We start from the raw sequence: 17,379 nt of genomic DNA, 5'->3' as shown, positions 1-17,379 counted from the left end.
AAAGTATTGGGTCTAAGTGGCTGAACAAACAGGTGCTCAAACTTCTGTATGATGACAGTATTTTTATCAGTACTGTGCTGCTGAGATAATTCATAAACAGCTTATGGCAATGTGGCTGTCTAATTTTGGATGGTTCCTCCATATGTTACAGAAAATACTTTAAAAGGCATAAATTTGCTTTTCCTGTGTTTACTGTCTTGTGAACTCCGTATGAAACCTCTGATGCTAGGTTGGAGAGAAAAGCAAATACAGCGAGATTGGAAATCGTGGAAATTTGAGCCACTCGTGCATGTACCTTTACTTTTGCCACAGAACCTGTCTAGGTCCAACCTCTTTAACACACTTCTTTTGATGACACTGTCCTGCTTTACATGGTCACCTTAATGTTTTGTGTGTCTGATAATACAGAGTTCACAAGGGGTGGCTCCAAGTGCATGATGGCGTGTTTGACCTCAGTCAAATGCTTGGCCTCCACAAAGACCCCATAGCAAGCTAAGAACTGCTTATCCAAAGGAGAATACTTGTCTTCAGAAGGTACAAAGCTTTGCTTCAAATTCTAAAGATTTAGCCTGCAAGTCACCTGTGGAGAACTTCTCTAGGCTTGCTAGCCCGAGATACAGCAACTAGACCTAATAATAAAGCTTCCTTCGGGATTCAGCTCTAAAAAGTCAAGATTTGGATCACTGCATCAATGGGCCAATGAACTCATATAAGAAAATGAGGCTTCTGTGATATAAAAAGGCCCACATGTATATGCCTTGTTTTGAGTTGGAAAAGGAACCATATGCAAAATCTTATCCATAACCTTAGAAGAGATATATCAACATATCCCACATCAGTGGACCTTGATAATTTTACTGTTATAGAAGGTTACTGGATATGTTTCAACTCCTCTGGTATGCAAATATAATGGATGCTTATATCAGTACACAGAATCCAAACAACTTAACATCATCAGTGTAGGGGCCAGTATGATTTTGTGGAAAGGAAAGGTGGTCATGATCCTGAAAATATTTGCAAATCGTAATTGGATAAAATATTTATCTCCAGATTATTAAGAATCCTTTATCAAAATAAAAAGAAAACTAATGAATTTAAAAACTGACAAAAGATTTGAACAGAGATTTCATTAAAAAAAGATATACAGGGGCTGGGGATTTAGCTCAGTGGCATAAGCTCCTGCCTTGTAAGCAGGCAGTCGTGAGTTCGGTCCCTGGTGCCGATAAAAAGGAAAAAGACAAAAAAAAAAAAAAAAAAAAAAAAAAGATATACAGATATCAAATAAAGACATTAAAAGAGATGGGTGGTTTTCAAGTAGGTGAAATTAGATGGCAGAATAGGATTCTTAGTCATCATTCCCATACAGAAACAGTAATTTGAACAATCATACACATGAAGATACCTTCACAAGAGATAAACAAATAGTTCAGAAATCACAGAATCTGATGATAAGAATAGGAAGACTCACTGAAGCCAATAGGATGAGCTTTACATCATCAGTGTGGCCCCGCCCTCAAATCCAGGCAGCACAGCATGGAGACAGATAATGTCTGCTTGGGGGAAAGAGAAGGAAACAAGCATAGTATTTTGCATGGAATCCCAGGATAAGGTCAATCACTGTAAAACTCTGGACTGGAAAGACACAGTTCATAAACACAAGCAAATCCTTGTGAACTGAGGCTCTAGATTTACCCTGGTACCAGATGGGACACATGCACCCTGTGAGATGGATATGATTTTATACCTACATCACTGAAGAATGACTGCATTGGTCTCAGATTCTGAAAAAATCTGAGTGGCAGTGAGGCCTCGGTAATTATGGGCTTGAGTTACCCCAATCATATGCCAGCCTTAGCAGGCATGTGACTCCAGTCTGATCCTCAAAGGCTATGTGCTCCAGCTGAGCTGTACAACCTGGAAAGGAATACACACCATTGCTGACAAAGTTTATTTACATAGAACTCCAGTATCCACAGTGGCAAATTCCCAAGTTCTTGCTCTCCTTGATGATATACATTAATACCGTCTTGGGAGCATTTGGTATTACTGTTTTTATCTAGAAAAAGTGTCTGTCTGGGTAACTTTTCTCTCATTACTGGGACAAAACACCTGACACTCAAAATGAAGGAAGGGAGGGTTTAAATATTTAGCTCACTATTTGTGCAGGTTTCAGTCCATCATGTGCTGGCTCCAAGGCAGGGTGGCATGGCATTGGGGTACCTCTTCAAGGCAGCAGCCAGAGCCAAAAGGGGAGAGAGCAAGCCTCTTTTTCTCCCTTGTATTGTATCCAACCACCCCAACCCTCACTTCCCTACCCCCACCCCGCCTCAGGGCCCTGCTGCACTCACAAAATCCCCTTGCCCTCCTGTTGCACAGGATGAGGATATTTACAAAGTAAGGAGCCTGGCTCCCTGCTGTGTCTCTCAGTTAAACTTCTAAACTGCTCAAGTTGACACATTTGTATCAACCAAAAGAGTGTCTAATGAGGGCCTTTAAACGGCCCAAAAATGAATAAACATTTTAATGTTTTATGACTCAAAATTCTTTGCAGGCTGGCTTTCATTGTACTTCATAGTCTTTAAATGTACTGAGAGCTCATTTTCATGTCACCTTTGATATGAAAACCAACACTGAAATTCCATACACATCCCTTTGCTGCTGAATTCCTAATGAACTCCTCAATCAAAAGCATACTCATGTGTGTGTTTCACAATCTTTAGTCATTTATCTACCTCATCCTGATGGTACTTTGTTACCAAGAATTATTGTCAGACGGTTCTGCACTTAATGAATTCCAATTAAATCATTTACGTCCTCAATATATTTCATAGCTGTCTTTACCACCAGATTGTCTGAAAATATGATATATACATACATATGTATATCTCTATCATCTATCATATCTATCATCCAATTGTCATCTATATATCATCATCTTCTTTAATCTACTCAGTTGACTTACCTTATTTAATGTCCTTTCTACAAAGCCTTTGGTTTAACTGATTTTTTCCCTCGTCCCATTCTTCTAATACAACATATTTATAAATAAATGAATTACTGAAAGGCCATTCTTTCAAGTACTTGCCTTTGCTCAGACAGACATCTTTACGGAGAATTCCCTTGCTCCCCTCCAGCTACCCTTTTTATTTATAATTGAAATGATACTCTTTTTAAACGTCTTTCCAGCTGTTACAGTTTCCATAGAGCACTTCAAAATTTTTCAATAAGAATAGAAGACTATCTCATTTGAAGCAGTTTTTGGCTCCTTGACCACATTTAGCCACAAGTAGTACTGATTTTTTTATTTTTAAATTACAAATTAATCCAAATGTTATTTTACCTTTCACACTGAAGAGCACAGTGGCTGACACACATGAAGCTCTAGATAATTATTTCTGAAATATCTGTAGACTTTAATGAAGGTGACAACATGAATACACAGAGAACACAAGAGAACATCGCTCTTTTTGAAACCTGAATAAACCATGGGAGGTTCCTGGGGCTCAGGTGGCTACCGCACAACAGCTCCACTTGTTTCCCTCACAAGCAGAGGGTCACGTATCTCAGCGACAGTCCCAGAACAGGGAGTAAAGACACCAAAATCCAGCCACCCTTACTTATTTGCTGTACAAGATACTTGCTATCACAACTGTCCATTGTTTGTTATGTCTTTACACTGTTGTCTTCGAAGAGATGGTTTCTTAACAATATTTAGATTTCAGTTCATTTGCTCTCTTTCAAACTCTAGCTGAAGAAAGAACTCCTTGATTTCTCTTTCATCATAATGATCTATTTCCTTGAGTGAGAATGTAGATGTTAAGCTACAGATGTGATAAGTATGCGTGACCTGTGGAGTGTACTTTAGGTCCACTGATTAGGGGCCAGGCCTTTAGGATACTCTCTGATGACAGGACTCTCTGAGCCTTCCTTTACCCTTGTGTAGACTACAGCTCCCTCTCTTTTGTTTTTCAGTGAAATCTCAATTACTTTATACCTTTCTGAAAGTTACACCATTTCAGTACTGTTGTAGATTTATTTCTCTTTGTGTATGATTTTATCCTTGAGTGGAATGTTATGATATGGTAAAATACATACATGCACAAAGCCCAAAATAATATTTGAAATTTCCATGTGTCATTTTACTTTTGTGGTAATGTACTATTATTATTTTTAAACATAAAAATAACAAACAAAACTTTTGTATATTAATAGTATACCATGTGAATTTTAATATTTGTATATATTAAATAATATTTAAATCTTATATATTTAAATAAAATATTAAATCAGATTAAGCATATTTATCTCATCAAATAATATTTTTATGATGAAAACTCAAAATCTTTTCTCTTACTTTTATAAATATACGATATATATAGTATATTTACTTTTTCTCATTGCTGAAACAAAATATGCAACATTCAAAGTTAAAGGAGGAAAAGTTTGTTTAGCTCAATTTGTAGAGATTTCAATTCATAGTTGGCTGGTTCCTCAGCTGGGTGACACGGCAAAGGGACATTCTAGAGGAGAAATAGTTTGTGGCAGGTAGAAGCCTGCAGAGGGGGAAAGTAGCACAGAAGCAATGGTGGCCTCCTCCTCTGATGTCCCTCCACACTGCGGGCCATTTGGGTGAGCAGCACTCACACGCAGAGTGGGGCACCTTTAATTTCAGCGTTGCACACTTAAAATCCCAGCATCACACAATTTAATCCCAGCATCACTCACCCTGGAATGAGTCATCTCTGTTAAGCTCCACCAGTGACTGCATGAGGCCTTGGAGGGACATCTAGCCACAGGGCATGACATTTCTCCCTTGGCTCATGAAAATTCCTTAATGAAAAAGTCACACCATCCATTTCTAAGAGTTGCCAAAGTCTTTCATTGCTGAAAATTCCAAGTCCAAAGTTTCCCCTGTGGACTTACGGCAAACTTTTAGCTATGAGCTCTTACATAACTGAGAAGAAAGTTAAACGTTTCCAATGTACAACTTCAGAATATAAACGTTACCATTCCAAATGTACAAATAAGATGATAGGAATAGACTCGAAATTCTAAAATCCAGCAGCCTGCATTTTGTTCTGCCTCCTTTTTTCAAGCAGGAGATGTTGCTTCATTGTAGGCTGCTCATAGTCACTTGAAAAGTGACATAAGCAGTTCTTATAGTCTTCTTCAGTGTCACACTAAGGGTGCAGGGTGGGTCTCTCATCTGATTTCCTGAGCAATCATAAGGGCAGCTGGTAAGTCAATACTGCTCAAGCATGTCTTCTCAGGTTTATTTTTTTGTTTGTTTGGTTGGTTTTGGGGGGGAGAGGTTGTGTGTGTGTGTGTGTGTGTGTGTGTGTGTGTGTGTGTGTGTGTTGAGGTTTATGGACTGACTAGTGGAAAGCCTTTCTTGTTCATACGTAGACCTTTGTAGCTAGTGTGTCATTTTCAGAGGTTCGCTCTGGGAGTGGCTGACAACAGGCCTTGGAGCTAGCCCTGCTGGTTGGCTCTGTTGTTTCTGGATGAAGGTGCAAATCCTCCACACTTGTCTTTTTTCTGGGCACTGGCCTTATCCACAGCCAGGCCTGTCAGTTGTTTGGTGCCTCTGCTGCCCCATGTCAAGGGGAGAAAAATGAAGTACAGACTCGGAGTTATCTGGCAGCCACTCTCATGGTGCAGAATTCATGGGCAGTGAGTTGGCTGGGGGAACACCCAGCTCTGGGGATTTCAAGGTCTCTGGGTCCTAGGTTACCTCCTCAGGGGCTGAAGCTCCCTGCAGGCACAGACAGACCACTCCCTGGTCACCACTGTTTCCACCCTCCATGATCTCAGCAACTTGTTCTATAATTCCGAGACATGTATATGAATGCAGTCATCCTTAATTGTCGTACAAAGTAACATAATCATAGGAAATTAATAGGTGGATGCCAGCATTCACTCATCCAGAAGGCATAAGTTAGGATTTGATCCCAGAAAATAGAACATATTCTTAGCCAATACGTTTTATTGCCTCCCCCTGACCCCAATATGTGACTCTAAGTCTAGGTGATTGATGGATTAGAAGTTAAAACTTTGGGGAATTTATGAACCTTTACAAAAATCACACAGCAACTATCACATCCAATGTTAAACCCAAGTCTTCTAATGCTTCATCTACTAGGGTTTCAAAATATTGTTTATGACTGGCAATTTGTTTTGATTAAAAAGTATATTTTATGGCCTGGGGATTCAGCTCAGCAGCATAAGCGCCTGCCTTGCAAGTAGGCAGTCCTGAGTTCGATCCCTGGTACCGATAAAAGGGGAAAAAAAAATTGAAAAAAAAAAGTATATTTTTCCACTGTGCTTTTATCACTTAATATTTTCAGAAATAAACTGTTGTTTTCAGATCTAGTTAAGATATTAACGATTAAAGCTATGACATTCAGTCAGAGGAATCAATAAACGTTAATCAAACATCAGCCACATTAAAAAAAATTGCGTTTTTCCCAGTAACAGGAAAAAGTTTTTGTTTCCTAACTTTTTATTTTATTTTGTCTGTGTTGGCAAGTATAAATTAGTCAGCCTTCGGCTCCCCCCCCCCCTTGGAAAAAAGCACATTTATGCCATGTCCTGCATGGGAATGTGTGGCCTATGCTGCCATCTAGTGGTCATATTGTGCTTAACACTGAGGATTGCCCTGCTCTAGTGCTAGGCGCTCACTGGTGTCCTCACTCCTGAGACAGTTGATTCTGCAGCTCATGAATGACATGAAGGGGGAATTTAAAAGCTTGGAAAAATATTTTTCTAGTGGAGATTCTGGAATGTTCAGAAACAGAAAGAGCACTGCTGAGCGAAAGCAAGGCTTCTTAGGTAACTAGCAGCACAATTCTCCCTACTTCTCTCACCGTGGTCAGTTACGCTATGGTTCAATATACAAAAGAAAAATAAATTTCAGAAGTAAAACCAAATAACTTTTACAAGGAACACACATGTACAACTTTTTAATGTAATATTTTTTACATTTTTACACGTAAAACACATGCAGACCTTTTCATTTTAATGACAGTTCTAAATAATAACAAAATACTACACAGAATTTACATTGTATTAGGCATTATAGAGATGATTTAAAGTGTACGTGAGCATGTGTGCAGTTTGTATAAAAATAATATATCATTTTTAAATAAAGAAATTGAGAATGGTTGAATTATGCTATCTTGGGTGCTTGGAATTTGTTTTTGTTAGGAGTTCTTGATCCAGTCTAAGAGCTTAACTTCTTTTATTTTTCATTTGTGGGCAAAATAGTAACTCATACCCCAGGATGAATATTCGGGCCATAGCTATGCTTTCCAAGTGTTCACTTTGTTTCCTTTCAAAGAAACTGGCTGACAACACCAGCTCACCAGCGGGGAAGAAGTATAAACAGGAAGCAATTGATGAAAGGGCGAGCTTAAAATAGCAAAACATTCCCCACGGACTCTATGATTCACTTTGTTTCCTGTTCGTTACCACTTTCTAATTTTGACAGATGTGGCTCCCCTCCCCCACACGCACTCTTTTTTTTTTTTTCTTAAGAAGCTTTCTGGGCTTGCAGAGGAAGGCGCTAAAGGGGCGGGGTTAAGAAGTCTGCACAGCATCGACAGAGACAGATGCTTTACTGAAATTGAACTCAAACCCTAAGACCTTCTGTGGATTGTTCCTTGCCTTTGCCTTATTTTTATGCAGGCCATTTCCCGCTTAATGTTCACCGCAAGAATAAACTGCTTATAATTTTGCTGACATACATACTGATGTGAAAATAACATTTGTTATTGATTGATTGATTTCTTGATGAAAACTATTCTTTTTGGAGTGAGATGAAATATCAGTGCTTTTAAAATTTGTAATTCTCAAATAACCAGTGATGTTGAATATTTTTTCATGTATGTATTTACCATTTGTACTTCTTATCTGAGATGTGTGTATTCTTTTAAAATGCCTTTGAATTACATCTTTGAATTTAGATATCATGGTTTTTTTTTTTTTTCAATTCTTTACATGTTCTAGACAGAAGTTCTTTGTCTGAGGGACACTTAGATAATTTTTTTTTTCCATTCTGTGGGTTTTCTTTTCACTCCATTGATTTCTTTTGATGTGTAAAACTTTTTAATAGAGATCCCAGTTGTTGATTCTTTGAAGTATTTCGTGTGCAGTTTACATTTTGTTCATCAAATCTCTGCTTACCTGTCTTCAAGATTTCTATGTACATTGTCTTCCATTACATTTAGTGTTTCTGTTTAATATTTAGACCTTTGATATATTTTGAGTTTAATTTATTTCATGGTGATACACATGTGTCTAGTTTTAGTGTCTGGCATGTAGAAAGCCAGTTTTTCCAGCACCATTTATTACAAACGCTTTTACCCAGAGAACATGTTTGACTCCTTTGCCAAAAATGAAGCGGCTGAATGTCTTTACAGTCCTGTATTCATCTTCTACTCTAATATATTGTTCCTTATGTCTTTTTCCTTGCCAGTACCATACTGATTTTATTACAGTACCTTTGTAGTAGAATTTCAAATCTGGGATTGTGATGCCTCCTGCTTTGCCTTTGTTTCTCAGGATTGGCTTCGCTATCCTAGATCTTTTCTGTTTCCAAATGATTTTTAGAAATCATTTCTCTATATCTGTGAGGTATTTTGATCAAGATTGCATTACATTGTGTAACAGTTTTGGGAGTATGACCATATTTTCACAATATTAGGTCTTTTTATCCATGAGCAAGGCATACTGTAATTTGTAATTTGCAGTATTCAGAATGTTTTTGTGCTTTGTTAGATTTATTCCAAGGTATTTCATTTTTTGGGATGCTATTGTGAAAGGTGCTATTTCTGCAATACTTCTCTCAGTCAATTTGCTTTTTGTGTACAGAAATGCTGTTAATTTTTGGTCCTAACTTTGTAAACAGCTGTGCTACTGAATTTACTTATTTAATCTACTCACTTGGTGGAGATTTTGCGGTCTGCTATGTAGAGTATCATGCCATTTACAAATAATGATAATTTAACTTATTCTTTCCTATCTTTATTTGTTTTATTTCTCTCTCTTGTCTACTGCTCTGGCTACTGTTACCAGAACTGTATTGAAGGAGTGGTGATATTGGATGACCTTCTCTTGTTCCTGACTTTAGAGTGAAAGCTTCTAGTTTTTGTCTATTTTGTATGATATTGGCTATTCGTTTGTCATAGATGCTTTTTATCAGATCGAGGTAGAGACCGTCTATACTGGTTTTCTGTGGAGTCTTTATCATGAATGACTATTGGACTTTATCAAAAGCATTTTCTACATCTATTGCTATGACCATACGATTTTTGTCTTTGGCTCTTTTGATGTGGTGCATTATGTTTATTGGTTTGCATATATTGACCCATTCCTGGGATGAATCCTACTTGGTCATGATGTATCATCTCCTGAATGATTTGCTGTATTCTGTCTGCTATTTTATTGAGAATTTTTGCCTCTATGTTCATTAGGGAGATTGGCCTGTGGGTCTCCTGTTTCGTTGAGTCTTTCTCTGGTTTCAGCATCAGAACAAGGCTTGCCTCCAGTAATGGGGTTAGGGAGCATTGTTACCCTTTCGGTTTCATTAAAGAGTTTGAAGAGTATTAACATTAAATCTCTAAATTTCTTCTAGAATTCAGCCATAAATCCACAAGGACTTTTATTTGTTAGTAAGTTTTTAATTACATATTTGATTTCAGTAGTTGGTAGTGGGTTATTTAAATTTTTTTATCTTCTTGATTCAACTTTGCTAACTGGTGAGTTTCTAGGAATCTATCCATTTCTTCTGTGTTTTCCAGCATGAGTAAAGACCTTTAAAGTGATTAATGAAGATCTTCTGAATTTTCACATGATCTGTAGTGATTTCATCCTTTTAATTTCTCATTGCATACATTTGAGTTTTCTCTTATCTTTTCTTGATAACGTTGGCTAGGGTTTTACCAATTTTGTTGATTGTTTCAAAGAACCAACTCAATTAATTCTTTGTACTATTTTCTTAGTCTCAATTACATTAAGTTCTTAGTTCTTTTTTTTAAGTTCTAAGTTCTTTTTTACTCTGATCTTTACAATTTCTTCCCTTCTATGAGCTTTGGTCTTGACTTGCAGATTGCTCATTTGTGCTGTTCTGTTTTCCTGAAATGAGAATTCACTGCCATATTTCCTGCTTAGGACTGCTTTCATCGCATCCCACAGGTTTAAGTACGTTATATCTGCATTTTCATTTAACTGTAGATATTGTTCAATTTGTTCTTTAATTTTATCTGTGACACATTGGTTGTTCAAGAGGGGGTTATTTAATTTTCGTGTGTCTATGTAGTTTTTGTAGCTTCTTTGCCATTAGTTTCCAATTTCATTGCATTATGTTCAGATAATATACATGGGATAATGTTAGTTCCTTTGCACTTGCTTAGGCATCTTCCTTGGGTAGTACGTGTTCTATTTTGGAGAACATCCCACGTGCAGCTGAAGAGAATGTGTATTCTGATGTTGTTGGGTGGAACCCTCTGTAAACATCTATTAAATCCATTTGTTAACAGGCTTGATTCATTTCTGTTATTTCTTTGCTGACATTCTGTCTTTTGATCTATCCCTTTGTGATAATGGGTTATTATGCCCCTGTTATCCTTGTGTTACTGCACATTTGATGTTTCCTGTCTATTGATATTTTCTTGTATACTCGGGCACTTCCATGTTGGATGCATACATATTTATGACTGTTACCCCTTCCTCTTGAACTTTTCCCCTAGCAAGTATGCAGTCACTTTCTCTATCTCAGTCGGTCATTTTTGGTTTTAAGTTCAGTTTATCTGTGAAGAGAGTATCTACCATCTCTTTTCTGGGTTCCTGTTGCATGGAGTACTGCTTTTGATATTTTGACTTTTTGTCCATGGATTTCTTTTTGAGTTAAATGTGTTTCTTGTATACATATCTTTGGATCTTGTTTCGTGACCCATTCTGCCAATCTGTTTTTTGTTTTGTTTTGTTTTGTTTTTTGGATTAGTGAATTGAGGCCATTTACATTGATGATTATAACTGATAGGGTATTGGCCTAGCTTTGTCATGTTATTTTTTACTTGCTTCTCCCTCCTTTTTGTTTGTCTTGTCCAGTGGCTTCTTTCTATTTTTGTGATCATTTTTATCTCTATCTAGAATGTCTTCCAGTAACCTTTCTAGGATTGTTTTGGCGGACATGGATTTCTTCATTTGTTCTTTGTCATGGAAATATCCTGTCTCTTATTTTTGAAAGACACTTTTGTAGGTTATATCAATCTAGGCAGGAAGCTGTTTTAATTTGATTTTTAAGGACTCAAAAAGTTTACTGAGCGCTCCTTGACTTGAAGGTTTGTGTTCAGAAGTCAGTGTGATTCAAAAATAAACTTTCCTTTATAGGTGACCAGTATCTTTGGTCTAACAATTTTTACCATTCTGGGATTTTTGGGGAGCTGAATTTCTGGAATCTTGATTATTATATATTTGGCTGTATATTTATTTTGGTTATAGCTTTTTGGGATTCTATATGCCTCAGTTATCTGTATTTCAGATTCTGTCACCATGCTTTGGCAATTTTCTGCTCTTATTTATTCAAATAGTTTCTTTCTATATCACTTGTGTTGACTTCTGCTTTTTAACTGATATCTAATCAGTTTTACCTTATTTTTCTTTGTATCGTGTTGGAGGTGTTGAACTGTTATTTCATGGTTCTCTGATATTTTTAAGAGATTTTTTTCATTTTTTATCAGTAGCTGCAATTGTGTCTTCAGGATCTGAAAGTCTATCTTCATTATTGTTCAAGCTATTTTGCCAGATTTCAATAGAATTTTAATTTCCTGGATATCTCTTTGCATCTGCTTCATGCATTTTATTTCTTTCTTGTATTATTCTTTCAAAATGTCTATCATTTTCCTATGTGCATCTGTGTTCCTTTATTCATCTATGTCTTCTCTAGCTGGGGTAAAAAATTCCTTCATTAAGATTGTCATTTGTTACATTAGCTTAGAGATTATTTCTGATCTGATTTTCTCTGTAGCCTCATGGATTTGTTTTCTTTACTTTACTTGGTGTTTTTACAAAAATTTAAATTATGTGTCTTCAATGTCTTCTATGTCAGCATCTCCTGTACTTGTTCCAGATGGGCTGGAGGTCTGAGACTGCATTTTGTGTTTTATATTGTCATTTTAACTTCTTGGATTGTATTTCAATCATTTCAGTCCCACTAGTTCTGTCAATCCTTCGTGTGTGTTTCAGTCAGTGTCATACTTTGGCTAATATTCACCTACTTGCTGAGCCCCACACTGTAGGAGACAGGCCAGTCACCTAAATTCCTCCTGCACGGTCAGTTGGGTTGGTCCTGGATTCTTCCTGAGCTAACCAGCCTAGGCATATCGGTGTGATACAAACCTTAGCTAATACTGTTGCTGCAGGCTCATACATTTCCAGGCCACTGGACTTGCCTGTCCATGGAGTGCACTACAGCCGGGGCCCTCCTGTGTTACAGGGGATCTTGCAGGCCCAACCAGCTTCCCTGCACTCTTCCTGGCCTCCAAAATCCTCCAGGTGGGGAAAGATGCTGCTGAGGCCTCTGCCAGCTGATCAAGTGTTTAGTATAAACCTCAAATCTCTATCTTCTTTATATTTTCAGCCTAAAATAATAAGAAAATTTCAACCAAAAGAAGCAAATTTTAAAAGTGAACAAAACATAGAAAAATGTTCTAAGGCAAGTGTTTTAAGTAGAAACAAATTATGTGCCTATAATGGACACTATAAAATAAGAATTTTTGTGAGAATGGCAATTCCCATTTTTCTTCATGATCTATTATGGTAGCCACGAACATTAGCCTCTTGTACTTCATGAGCATTTGAAATGCAACTAATACAGTTGAGGAATTGAGCTATAAATTTATTTAAATTTCATTTATTTCAATTCAGAATTCTTTACTATTCACCACTTTACAGTGGGCCCCCATGTACATGGTATCTACTTCATTACATTATATCTGGTGATGATGTTTTCTAATTTTCAACATTTTTAGTGTGATTGGCATTAAATAACAAAGCATTTTACTGGATTCTTTGCTGTTTCTTCATTAGAATTTCAGAAACACTGTTTATTTTACTTATATAGTATGCCTGAGTTATATTACATTGTTCATTTTGCATAAGGAAAAATGCATTATCTGGTGTGAACAATGATTATCATAAACTAAGCAAATCACGCACATTTTATATGCAAAAAGTATTCTAATTTAAAGACTTAAGATAAGGTGACTGACTGTGTTTGGAATTGTTTCTGTATACACTAGTGTGTTCCATTGATTTATGGGTCTGCTATTTCCCCATTACCATACTGTCTTGTCACTGTAGCTTGATAGTATAATTGAAGTCAAGGATTGTGATGCCATCCTACCTTGCCTTTGTTTCCAAGAATTGGTTTTATCACTTCTGCTTCAAAATGAATTTTAGCATTGTTTCCTCCAAATCTGTAATGTATGATATTGATTTTTTTTTGTCTTTTTCCTTTTTATCAGTAACAGGGATCGAACTCACGACTGCCTGCTTTCAAGGCAGACGCATATGTCGCTGAGCAAAACCCCAGCCCCCAATATTGATATTTTGACCAAGACTGCATTAAATCTGTAAATCATTTTTACACGATGGCCATTTTCATTGTATGTGTTCTTTCTTCCCAAGAACAAGGAAAATGTTTCCATTTTTTTCATATCATCTTCAATCTCTTTTTTTTCTGAGTACTGTATGTTTCAATGTAAAAGTCTTTTACTTCTTTCCTTACATTGAAACTTAAATATTTAAATTTTTTGGATGCAATTGTGAAAGGTGTTATTTCCATAATTTTTCTCTCAGTAAGTATCCTATTCATATATAGCGGTGTTTTTTATTTTTGCATGTTGACTTTCTTTACAACCACAGTAGTGAATTTTTTATTAAATTTGGAAATATTTTGGTACTGTTTATGGGGTCTTCTATGTAGAGTATCATGTCAATCACAATACTCACAATTTAACTTCTTCTTTTCCTATCCTTATTCCTTTTAATTTTTTCTCTTGTCTAGTTGTTCCAGTTAATGCTTCCAGAACTATATTAAACAGGATTCCTGGCAGTGGACACCCTTGTCTTGTTCCTCATTTCACAGGAATTCTTTCAGTTCTTGACCATTCAGTATGCTGTTGGTTTGGCTGTTGGTTTCTCATAGATCTTGTATCAGATAAAGATTATCTATTCCAATTTTTTGTAATTTTTCCCATGGTTGCATATTTGATTTATCAAATGCTTTTTATGCATGTGCTGAGATGATCATGTCATTTTTGTTCTTAGCTCTGTTAATGTTGTGTATTAAGTTCATTAATTTACTTATTTTCAACCATCCTGCATCCCCTGGATGATCCTTGCTCACTGTGTATAATCTTGAGGATTTGCTGTATTCTGTTTGACAATATCTTATGAGGATTTTTACATCTACATTCATTTGGAAGATTTGCCCGTATCTCTGTTTCTTCGTTAGATCCTTCACTGTTTGGTTTCATGGTGATGCATATTTCCAAGAATCAATTTGGGAGAGTAGATTCACTTTGAATTTCATTAAAGAGTTCCATGTCTCTGAAATGTTATTTAATTTCCATGTTTTTAAATAGTTTTAATGGTTTCTTTTGCCAGTGATTGCCAATTTCATTGCACTATGGGTATCAGACAATATGCATGGGATAATTTCAGTTCATTTAAATTTACTCAAGCTTGTTTTATGAACCAAAATATGTTCTCTTTTAGAGAAAGTCCTGAATGCATCTGAAAAATATGTATTCTGATGTTGTGGGATACAACACTCTGCAGGTATCACTTAAATTCACTTTTTCAAAATTTTGGTGCATTTTTGAGATTTTGTTGATCTTTTTGGTCTAGTTTATATCTGACTGTAGAGCATTGAGTTCCCCCATTACAATTGCATTAGTGCTTATTTGATTTTTCATGTATTTAATATTCATTTTTTAAGCTGAGTACACTGGCATTTGGGTTTAAATTGAGAAGATGCTGTAATTTTGGTGGGCTTTCCTTTGTAAGTGAATTGTTTCTTTGTCTATAAACTTTTAATATTCCATTCTTGTGATGAATTCCTGGACTCCTTACTGTTATACACCTTTGGGTACATTTTTTTATCTACCCGATGGAACTGGAGTTCTATATGTCTCAGTTATCTGGATGTAAAATTCTTTTTACATGCTTGACAAGTTTCTGCCATTACTTCTTTGGATAGATTTTTATATCATTTGTGCTGTCTCCTGTTTTATCACTGACTCAGTCAATCTTAAGTTATTTTTCTTTGCATCATCTAGCAAATGTTGTATTGATATATTCACAGCCCTTTGCTATTTTTAAGAACCCTTTATTTTCATGACCACGATATAATCCTGTCTTCCAGATCTGATACTCTGTCCTGATAATGGTTCATTCTGCTACACATATTTCAATCCTGGATATCTGATTGAATGTGTTTCATGGATTACATTTCTTTCTTATGTTGGGATTTTATGGCTTGCTTCATTTTCCTAAGCTCCTCTATTTTTTTCTTTCTCTTTTCTAGATTCACTAATCATGACCTTTATTATGGTCATCATCTCTGAAGTGAAACTGAGTTATTCACCAGGCACAGCAGTTTGCAGCGTCCATTGTTCCATTCTGCTGGTGTGTTTCTCTTTGGAGCCCTCTGTAGTCACCAGTAGTCAATGTACCTCTACAGGTTTGAGCCACCCCTCCCACACTACAGCTCAGAGAGAAAGTGCCACTCCTCACTTCCCATGTCTGCACTTGGTCCCTCTCCTTTCTCTCTCTGCGGGCCCTAATTCTCACCTCAGATACTTGCTCAGTCCTGGGAAGCCACTTCTCTCTTCTTCCCCTTGCGCTCTTCTAGCATCTGGATTCCAAATATCAGAGAAGATGTGTCACCATCCTCCTGCCATCCCAGAAGGCCTGCTTGCTTCTTTAATCCTATATTAAACTAAACTATAACACAACAATCCATAAACTACTTTCTTTGTTTTCAGAATAGTCAAATACTCACAGGTGCATTTATTTTAATATCTTATGGATTTGTGGATTTATCATCATTACTTTTGAAGCTTAAAGTTTGTAATATGTATATTAGTGATAAATGGTACACTTTTTAAGTTCTTATCTATCAGCTGTGTGGTGGGGGTAATGCAAGAACAACTTTTATACAAAACATCAGAACATTTAGCACTCCTTTTAGTGGTTTATAATCCTGGTTTTAATGATCTTTGCAACACGCTGAAAACAAATTGATAGCACATTAACTTTAGTTTGGTAAGATAACTTCATTTGATAACAAACACAATGAGAACATATGTCATGGGAAACTTTCACTAAGTGAAATATAAATGATTTTGAAAAATAGTATTATTTTCACAGAAATGTGGATGATTTTCTAGTGGCAAACTTAATTAACTTATTTCTGGTTTTCTTAGCCATTTATATACCATATAATAAGATACATTTAAGTGCTAGTGTAACTCATAATTTTCATTGAATCACATCTTATATTTTTCATGCAACACAAGCAAATTCTTTATTATCCAGTTTTTTATTGATACCAATACATTGCTTTTATAATACCACTTCTGTTCTAAATATATTTCTTTATAACAGTAAAAAATGTACTTAATTGGAATATCCATTTAGTTTTAATCTTTTAATTGAAAGTATGTGAAATATAAAATAACAAAATGGAATATATCTTTGAAATTGTCCTTTATCTTTGTAGTATTCAAACAGTTTAACTAGTGATTATGTAAATAGCTTTAAGAACATATTAAAACCCCAAAATCTGGAGGAATATATAAATAATGACAGCTATTTTGCAGAGTTGTAAATTTGATGGCCAGTATTAGATTTCATTGGGTAATTCTTGTTGAATGAGTGGATAAAAACATGCATATGTTAATCAATTTAAGAACATTATTACAGAAATCTTTTGTACTATATATCTAATTCCTTAAATTGTCTTATTGGCATAGGAAAACCGTTGCAAATGTTTTCAAACATGCATTAGCACAATATGATTTAAAATAACATAGGACTATAAGTTTAAATATTTCCAAATTATTATATGTATGCCTAATTGTATAATTCTTATAAATAAAAACCAAAAACCAAACAAACAAACAAAACACATTTGGGGAAAATACATCCAAGCTTCCTTCTTTCACTTTCTCTCCCTTTACTCGGCCTATTCTCTGTCTTATTTCTTCTCACCAGTCTGCCATCTCTTGTCTTTCACTGGAATGTGTGAAGCTTGTACTTTATGTGTGAGCTTTCCAGTAGTGCTCAGATATTCTCACTAGTCATACACCA

The 17,379-nt window shown here is 35.9% G+C and overlaps 1 long non-coding RNA gene across 1 annotated transcript; it reads left to right on the top strand.

Annotated features, from left to right (window-relative positions):
• Window positions 1–14,802: 14,802 nt before the first annotated feature.
• LOC106026105 (uncharacterized) lies at window positions 14,803–16,025 on the top strand. Its single transcript, XR_001199758.2, has 2 exons — window positions 14,803–14,844; window positions 15,593–16,025. It is a non-coding gene; the product is annotated as an uncharacterized LOC106026105 (long non-coding RNA).
• Window positions 16,026–17,379: the final 1,354 nt, after the last annotated feature.

The sequence above is a fragment of the Cavia porcellus genome, unplaced genomic scaffold (assembly GCF_034190915.1).
Source record: "Cavia porcellus strain 051 isolate PalLab524CR breed Dunkin Hartley unplaced genomic scaffold, mCavPor4.1 scaffold_15, whole genome shotgun sequence".
NCBI classification, from domain to species: domain Eukaryota; kingdom Metazoa; phylum Chordata; class Mammalia; order Rodentia; family Caviidae; genus Cavia; species Cavia porcellus.
This window is presented reverse-complemented; position numbering and strand designations above follow the sequence as displayed.